Source organism: Sinocyclocheilus rhinocerous, unplaced genomic scaffold (assembly GCF_001515625.1).
Source record: "Sinocyclocheilus rhinocerous isolate Xijiao unplaced genomic scaffold, SAMN03320098_v1.1 scaffold30, whole genome shotgun sequence".
In the NCBI taxonomy this organism is placed as follows: Eukaryota; Metazoa; Chordata; class Actinopteri; order Cypriniformes; family Cyprinidae; genus Sinocyclocheilus; species Sinocyclocheilus rhinocerous.
This window is the reverse complement of record NW_015657838.1, coordinates 1301596-1311395: the sequence shown is the minus strand read 5'-3', so window position 1 is coordinate 1311395 and position 9800 is coordinate 1301596. Positions and strand designations below refer to the sequence as shown.

At 35.4% G+C, this 9800-nt stretch overlaps 1 protein-coding gene across 2 annotated transcripts in view; it reads left to right on the top strand.

The window, feature by feature from the left end:
* The first annotated feature begins 6452 nt into the window (after nt 1-6452).
* The window catches only part of LOC107721598 (beta-galactoside alpha-2,6-sialyltransferase 2), a 72094-nt gene continuing 68746 nt past the window's right edge, over nt 6453-9800 (top strand). For both annotated transcript variants that reach the window (XM_016529695.1, XM_016529696.1), the window contains exon 1: nt 6453-6696. The gene's annotated coding sequence lies outside the window, so the exon portion shown is untranslated. The remainder of the gene's footprint in view (nt 6697-9800) is intronic.

Here is a 9800-nt window from a genome sequence, read left to right as displayed (position 1 = left end):
CAAATGGGCGGGCAATATGCTAATATCTCATGTTGACGTCAACATGAAAAGGTTTGGGATTCGTTTTAAAAACGACTGGTTTCAGTGATTCAGAGTCGACAATAACTTTATACATGGTGCACTTTCAGATTTAAAACTTTGCAGATGTTTTCATTCACTTAGAGCTGTGTTACACACTGCATGAAAGGTAATTTTCAAAAATTCATAATAGGGGCACTTTAAAAGGTTGAGCTCTTTACATAACAGCATAACAAATAACTAACAATGACAAAACAACAACAAAAAGTTGAAATGAAGACAGCAAACAGCAAAACAATAAATCCTATAACAGTAAATGCATAATTTATTAATTCTGCAATGCATGCTGGGAACTCACAAAGCCTTAACATTTCAGCAATATGAAATTATTTGTTTAGACAACTGAGCTTGACCAGTTGGGACAACATTTGGGGTAATTTTGTTGGTCTGACAAGGGTTTTATGTAGTTTCAAGAAAATATAATTTTTTTAGTATTTGAGACTGATATGCAGTTGCATTTTTTACAGTGTAGTAGCAGAGATTGTCTTACTATTGGGAGATGAGAGGGTCTGTATTACTTACTATTGGAGAAAGCCTAACGGTCAACTTGGATCACGTGTGCCTTGATAACCAATCACATTACAGCCTTGACGTCATTGAATTTCAGTCAGAGTCACTCAATCACTGTTTACGGATACCATAGGAATAAATGAGAAGTGCCGTAAGCTGTATCCCACCTGTCGCAAAAACTCAGTGACTTCTCTTATAAAATGCCATTTTTTTCTGTGTAAACTCTAAAAATAGTTCAATACAAAAGTATTGTTTAGTGTAAAATATGTTGTAGATTAGCCGATAGGCTGTCGATTCATTAAATTATAAGCTTTTTCCTCACAAAAGCTGTTTATTCAGCATAGCGAAGCCTCTCCTCCATTGACATCATTTTAAAAAAATGGCCTCTGGTCTCTTTTCCCACGTGCTGCCAAAGCAGAAGCGTTAGCATTAACCGTTATGCTTTTTTGGCTAAAGGTTGCAGGCTTGCCTTCCAGTGGCTTTGGTAGTATAGGCTATACAGGGTTGCCAGGTTTTCACAAGAAAACCCGCCCAATTGCTACTCAAAACTAGCCCAAAACTAGCCCAATCGCGTTTCGAAGGGATCTCCAGTTAAAAATCATATTCGGGGGGGTAAAATACACATTTTTTTGACGGGGTTCCCCTGCTAAAATTCACATCCCAGGGGATAAATATCATGTTATTAAAGTCGCTTCAACCCGCGGACATGAAAAACAACCCGCGGCAACAGTGTTAAAGTAGTCCAATTCCGCTGGAAAACCGCGAACTTGGCAACACTGAGGCTATATGCAACCTAGGCATTATATGATGAGATCTTAAAGGGATAGTTCACCCAAAAATGAAAATACTGTCATCATTTACTCAGCCCCAAATTGTTCTAAACTTGTATGAATTTCTTTGTTATCCTCAACATAGAAGATATTTTAAAGATTTTTCGTAACCAGAATGTTTCTGGTCGCCATTGACTCTAATATTGTTTTGTTTTTTTGTTTTTTAATACTATGGAAGTCATGGGGGCCCAGCAACTGTATGGCTACCAGTATTGTTCCAAATATATTATTTTTCGTTCGACAGCAGAAGGAAACTCATACAGGTTTAGAACAACAGAATTTTCATTTTTGGGTGAACTATCCCTCAAAAGCAGCCTAAGCTGATGTTGTCATTTGTGTCAAATGTAAATCAAACATCAGAAAGAAAATCACTCACTGTCCTTGACTAAATCACTTTTGTAAAATAAATAAAAATGAATGTATATGAATGTATACAGTGTATACTATTCAGTCTATTTGTACATTTACTTTATACAATATAATATTTCTTATTCAGTGGTTTAAGTTTTTCAAATAGGTCGACTTCTTATGTATCTTTGTGCTATTGTAATTCATGACTGTTTATTTGTCTTCACTAAGCTTGTTTTTTAAGCAGCCTAAGCTGATGTTGTCATTTGTGTCAAATGTAAATCAAACATCAGAAAGAAAATCACTCACTGTCCTTGACTGAATCACTTTTGTAAAATAAGTAAGAATTAATGTATATTGAATTTATACAGTGAAGACTATTCAGTCTATTTGTACATTTACTTTATACAATATAATATTTCTTATTCATTTTTTAAAGTTTTTCAAGTAGGTTGATTTCGTATGTATCTTTGTGCTATTATAATTTGTGACTGTTTACTTGTTCAGTAAGCTTGGTTTTACTTGAGCTAGTATTTTTTTTTTGTGATATTGGTATTGGTAACAAGAATTATAAAATTTCAGTGCATCAAAATTTTTGATAGGATAAAAATCCTATTTAAAGCTAAATATATATCATTATTGTAATGGGGGCCATGCAGTAAATCATAGCCCAAGGGCCCAGTGAGATCTTAATGCGACCCTGGACACAGGTAAGAACAATAGGTAATCATGACAAGAAACTAGCAACTAGGGCAAAGGAAACAAGGAAACATTTTTTTACTCCACACAGGTGTTCAAAGACAATGTCAAACAAATGGTTCAATTTTCTCATCACCCTGGAGGAGCAATTGTACACTCTCTCCCTCCATCATCAACACTAACAGCGTGGTGAGCATTGTCATCTAGGCCTCTCTCCACTGATGACCTTTCCAATCAAATAACACATGCAGTCATAGCTGGAATTTCACTGCATCAGTGTAATTGTGCTGCCAATTAAGCAATCAATTGTAATGGCACACAAATGACTGAATAACCACAGATTGGCAAGACATTTACTTATTGACATTTAGTAATGAAACAATTACGAGGCAGACTGTTTTCACTATAGGGGAGGTTAGAATGTGCATCAAATCATACAGCAGAAGCTTCTTCCCATATCATACCAGCATGTTTTTCTTTTTATATATGAAAAATGTTAGTTCAGATGACACAGCAGATTTTGAACACATGCATTGCAGGATTGCAGAATATTGCAAATTTCAAGGCTTTGTAAATGGGCATGACCTAATAAAACAAGTGCTATGAACTATAATATAATTTGCTGCTTTCTAGTCTCGCCTTAAATGTATATAAGAATATGGAATATTTTACACTGTCCAGGCGATATCGATATTATATTGCGATATGAGAAAAAAAAATTACAGGCAAATATTTTAACCTTATATAAAAAAGTGAGGGATTGGACATAGACCTGAAAATTCTTATTTTTATTGTGCCATTTTTTTTTTGTCAAAAAGTGCAAACGTGCAACATGAGGTAGGCCTGTATGAATTAAATTAAATTAAATATTGTGTTTGAGTAGGCCAGTGGTTGGCTCCCAAACTTTTTCTGCCAGGCCCCCCTTTTGTAATGAAAAATATTTTTAAGGCCCCCATCCCCTCTTTTTTTTTTGGTAATTCTCTTATGCTCACTAAGGCTACATTTATTTATTAAAAAATACAGTAAACACTGTAATATTGTGAAATATTGTCAATTGAAATTATCTATTTGAATGTTTTAACATATAGGCTACTGTATTCCCGTGATCAAAGCTGAATTTTCAGCAACATTACTCCAGTCTTCAGTGTCACATGATCCTTCAGAAATCATTCTAATATGCTGATTTGATGCTCTAGAAACACTTCTCAATATTATCAATGTTGAAAACTGTTCTGCTGCTTAATATTTTGGAGGAAACTATTTTTTCACGATTCTCTTATGAATATTTTAAATGGTCCTTTGTGTTAGAGTGCTGGAGTTCGTCAGAAATAGAACGGGGCATCAGTTTATTGCGTTTACCTGGCACTGGAAGTCCTTTCACAAACTTGTAACTTTCATGCTCAGAGCAGAACCACACATCGTTCATTTATATTTCTACATGGCTCCCTGCAATACAACTCTGATTCTTCAGTCACGCCATCTTGTGATCTGTTATTGATACAACCACAACTGCTACAACTGATAACGGAGCGCTCAAGCGGGTACTGAGAGTCATGTTGAGGTCATTAAAATATGTCAAATTAATATTTTGAGCTCAGTTATTTACTTATCACGCAAGTGGCCGCATGATAAGCTGGAAAATTACGCAGTGTAGTCTTTATCACCCTGCAGAGGTTTATTTTGCAAAATAATCTGCTGACTGTAAACGATCCCTCAGTTTGGGAACCACTGGAGTAGGCGATTTCTGCTCTATTAATTTGGTCTGTTACGATGCTCTATGTGTTTGATTACTAATGCCTGTGTAGTAGTTGCACGCACACAGAGGACAAAAACGTTCAGCCTCGACTCTTTATCGCCATATGTGTTAACATTTGCAAAGGGTACCAAATTGAACAAAACAATATAAATGCAAAATTTGAATTCATGAATATATAACGTTATCCACTTATGGCAAAATCCATATCATGGGACAACATAATACCGGTAGTCACGTTCATACCGGTATAGCGCCCACCCCTATGTGGAACAGTAATCAGCTTAAAGGTGCCATAGAATGCATTGATGCAATATTTTAAATTGTTCTCTGATGTCCCCAGTGTGTATGTGAAGTCTTATCTCAAAATACCCCACAGATAATTTTTTATAGCTTTTTGAAATTGCCACTTTTAGGGTATGAGTCAAAACTCACCGTTTTTGTGTTTGTCCCTTTAAATACAAATGAGCCGGTGCTCCCGCCTCCCTTTTCAGAAGAGGACGGAGCTTCAAGAGCTCATGCTCTGCTCTTTTGGAAAACAAAATATGACGCATGATGCTTACTTTGTCTGGAGTCTGGACGTTTGCACACAAAGCGTTGGTATCAATCCCTCTTTCAGAAGCAATCTTTGCACAACTCCAGCACTGAACTGACCCTCGTTTGTGAGGCAGTCCGGCATAAAATGATTAGCACAAACGTATAGGATTTTCCCGTTTTTTTTCTGGGACATTTCCTTCGAAAATGAAATTTAACCACCGTGTCCTCAGTGGACTATGGAGACTCCTATGTTCGTTGGTGCATCCCAACACATGACACTTGTAATGGCTCGTTGGCGCTGACATTGTATTTCCAGCAGCTACAGTAAGAAAACAGTAATGGCGGACTGCTGCTTCTCACTCAGGGCTGTCCCTGTGTTCCACTCCAAAGTGCCCTTCGGAGGGCGATATATCCCGTTTGGAACGCACAGAGAGTCTATGCTAATAGGGCAGAGATTGTCACAGATGGGAGGGACTTTCCCTAGTATGACGTCATAGTAGTGAGGAATCTGGAACCACTGTTTGGAGAGACTATTTATGATTTATTGGGATTATAAAACAATGAGTGGGTGGACTTTTACCATAGGCTGGTTGTTTTCACACACTGCGACCACACAACTGTGTTCAACCACCTTATAAAAGTGATTTTTGCATTCTATGGCACGTTTAAAGACTATTTGCTGTTGCAAGGGAAGTATTTGAAATATTTCTGATTTTACATGAAGAAATAGCAAACAAGTAATTTAATGTGTCTATGATTAAATTCCACCAAATACACAAGAGTACTTTGGCACAAATCTCCGTGATGTTGTTTCAGGTTGTCAGCATTTCTACCCAGCAATGATCACTACTGGATCTGCATTGGATTGCTTGAAGAGACTCTACTATTGCAATCTACAATTACACAGTCATACACCTTGTGAAATAGAAGCACACTTTAGCATACTTTTAAAAAGTGTACTTACTGTTATTGTATTATTTAAATATGTGCTGGTAAGGTGATAGGCGTGGAAGTTTTATACAGTGTTATACAGTTTAACTTTAGAGTGCTTTTCTGAGCTGCTTAGGACTTAAGCACATCTTTATATTTTCAGAATTACTTTTATTGTCTTTAAAATATGGTTAAAGTATTCTTTATTGTCATTCTTTTGTGTATGTCAATTTGAATATATTTGTAATTGTACACTTGTAACGAAGGAGTTGCAGTTTAGCACATTTAAAATATTTACTTTAAATTATTACAAAATTACAATATATAAAATTATGAATAAAAGCACTTTACTTGTGCTTTAGGTTAGTAACACATCAAAATAAGTCCGTAAATCATGACAAAATATTATTAAAACATAATGCTTTTGAAGCCCACTATACTCTCTTCAAGTACACACAAGTGGCCTTTTATTTCAATAATATTATTTGCAAGTATATATGCACATTCAGTAAAATTAAATTTTTTTTTTCTTTCACAAGGGGCCTCACACATGATTTTAAAAATGCATATGATTAAAAAAAAAGTAAAAGACCAGTCAAACTGGTCAAAAACAAAACCTGCTACTATAGTCATAGCAGCTCCAGACCAACCTTAGAGCCCCTCTATGCGTTTGTACGATTGTCCTGTACGTCACTCTGAAACCTAGCTAATCCAATAGAGCGGCTGAGATGGTTAGAGCGCCGCTAACTGTCAATCAAGCGCTCTGTTTAAAGAAGCTGCTCCGAGGCTCCGCCTCCTCCACAAAATCTCATCTGATAAAACACGCTGAGAGCCAGAGGACTCAAAGACATCGACTAAACGGTCTTCCGTTACCGCCGGAGCAACAACACCAATCCCGCAGCTCGCCTCCAGCTCTCTCTTTATCAAAGCACGCAAACAATAGTGGCTGGAAAGGATCGAGAGGAATGTATTACCCTGTAACAGAACAATGAACGCGGGCTGATTTCTCAGGTAAGCCGTGCGCCCCACTCCATTTTAGCAGCGAATTGTGAACGCATGATACAATAAGCCTTAAATCACGGCAATTAGTATATTATGGACATGTTATCAGGATATATTTAATTTTGTTTTGCATGATCGTATTTATTGAGCTACATTCATGCTCGCCGTCATTTACTCCACGTTGTTCTGTCGCCTCTGTGGACACAATGTAGCCTAAGAAAGAGACGAGATCTGAAATGATTTGAGCGTGTGATTCTGCAGCGATGGCTGCACACCATCTGGGTGCTTTTGCTTGTAAACCCTGTGCTCGCGTTCAAAACACACGCAGTGTTGAGTTCAATGTGCTTCATAACCTGTGTTCACGGGCGCTTCATTTGCTATGCATGAAGTTCAATTAAATACCTCACAAGGCAGCCCTGAAGTGCAGTCTGATGGTATCTACAGGGGTATGCGAGACCCGTTTATCTACCAGGTGAGCAGACTGGGGAGAACATGTGCTGGTTGGGTGGTAGGGGTGGAAGTTTTAAATGAATATAATTTCTTTTTTTAAATGACTTCCAGATTTCAGATCTTGTCAGATGCATGCTTATGTTTGTGTGTGTAGATGCATGCTGAAAATGTCCTTTTTTAGGATGACCAAATATGGGGCCCTTATTGAAATCTTGAAAGGAGTGTTGTGATAATGTCTTCTGAAATGAGACGTCTGTGTTTGTCGTTTCTTAGTTAAGTAGAAATTATTTTTCCAGTTCTATACATGAAGACTTCAAATGCAAATGCCTATGGTTGGGTTCAGTAATTTCACTTTATTAGCAATGAATGGGTCCTTTTCGTTGCTATTAAAGTGAATAATAATAATAATAATAATAATAATAATAATAATAATAATAATAATAATAATAATAATAATAATAATAATAATAATAATAATAATAATAATAATAATAATAATAATAATAATAATAATAATAATAATAATAAAAGCCAGAAATAATTGCAAAAAATGCTTGATGAAATGGCTTTTTAAAATTTGATATACTGTGTGTGTGTGTGTGTGTTTCTATAAATTCTATAATTGTCCCTTTTTCAGATTATTATTATTTAAAACACCCAGTTATTATACACTGAGGGTGGCTTTAAAATAAAACTATACTCGCTCAGATTTCATTTCAGCGAGTAGGTGAAGTGTTTAGTTTGTCCATTTCACTGTCATTCCTGTATTATTAATAAATACTATAATAGTTTATAATTTTGAATTTTATATTTTCAGTTTTAAATTTAATTAAATTGTACGTGCTTTTTATTCATTTAGGTTTTCATATTTGTATTTGCCTTTTTTAACATTTTTAATTTTGTTGCTTTTTAAAAAAATTTAGTATTTATTTTGGTTATTTCAATTAATGAAAACAAGTGTTTAATAGTTAACAGATACTGGTCTATTTGAATAATTTTGATCAATTCCGTATGATTTTTGGAGTTATATATTATTGTATGTTATGTAAATAAATTACATATTTTTATTTATACAGCTGTATATACAGAATGCGCAAATCTGTACATAAATATTCTGTTCCAGATGTATACCACATTATTATTATTATTATTATTATTAAAAAAAATTTTCCTTGGTCTTTTATTTAAATATATATTTTTTCTGTTCTCAATGTCATATGTATGTGTGTTTGTAACAAGAGCTCCTAAAAAAAACACATTCCTTGTGTGTTTGCAGTGTGACGGACTTAATTCAGATGAAGTCACAAGAACAATGGGACATTTTTTGGAGTAGGAAAAAAAATGCCTATAATGGGAAATAGTGTCTAGAGACTATGGATGCAGTTTTAAACTAGCTGTAACAGAGCAACAAGACCAGATACAAAGCCTACATTGTGCTAAAAGCACAACCCCTTATACACACTGCAGACTTATAAGAGACTATAAATAAGGTAATGCATTTAAAATAAAATTAATTTAAGTACTGATGCATGCAGCTATTTATTTTTAGGTATTAGTACTGGATGCAGTGTTTGTTAGTGCTTTGTGTGCTTGGTGATGTCTGTATCCTCTGTCAGATGGAAAATCTGGTTAATCAGTAAAGCTTTAATTACTTCTAGGTTTGTGGTACATAATGTTGAGTTTGGAGTGCAGTTACTAAAATACAAATACAAATGAATGCAAAAGACAGAAGAAAATCTGAAAAACTAGAGGCTTTGCTTTTACAGTATTAATACTGTAGTTAAAATCAACTACATCAAAACACTTGCATTAACGTGGCTATTGAGATACCCCGATTCCAGGCCGGCTCTCAGAGGAGAGACCGTATGATCTGCATATGAAAACACTGGCTGTAGTTGCTGTTGGATTGCTGTTGGAGTTCATTTTTCAAATGAAACATGACACATACAGGCTGTATTGTCTACCATGTCAGATAAATGTTTCAGACATGTGGTTTATTGACCGTCACTACATCTTGCAGTTCCTGATCGATGATCATGTGGGTTTTTATGTTGTATAGATTGTAAGTGGTGTCAGTGGAACACTGTTGTCTTTTAATAGTTTTCAGAGCCGTTGTTCACTGACAAGCTGCGCAAAACCACGATCATATTTTGCGCATGTTTTGCGCAGCTTGTCGGTGAACAACGGCTCTGTGTAATTAATGCTGCTCTATGTGAAAGCCCGCAGGTGAGATTTATGCTGATTAAAGAACTGGCTTTACTGACAAGATGCGCGTTAAATATCGAATGCGATTTATCGTGCAGCCCTATTTTCAGGTCAGAGTTATTTGCTTTCCTACATGTTCAATATGCATTTGCCCCCTGCCACGTAACATGTTATAGCCTTTTGTTGTTAGCATCATCTAGGATTCTACTAAATGTTTTCCTGCTGGTCATCTAATAAATGTAAATTTCTCATTTTAACTGATATTTCCAAGATTATCCACATTTTCTTCCAAATTCTGCAGTTCCAACCAAAACCTATGATAGCTAGCTATAGTTAACGATACATTGGTAACATATTGGTGGTGGTGAGCGTTTCGTCAATTGGACTGAAAATTATATTATGTTATAATATATTGTATTATATTGAATTATATTATGTATTAGTGTGGTAAATGAAAA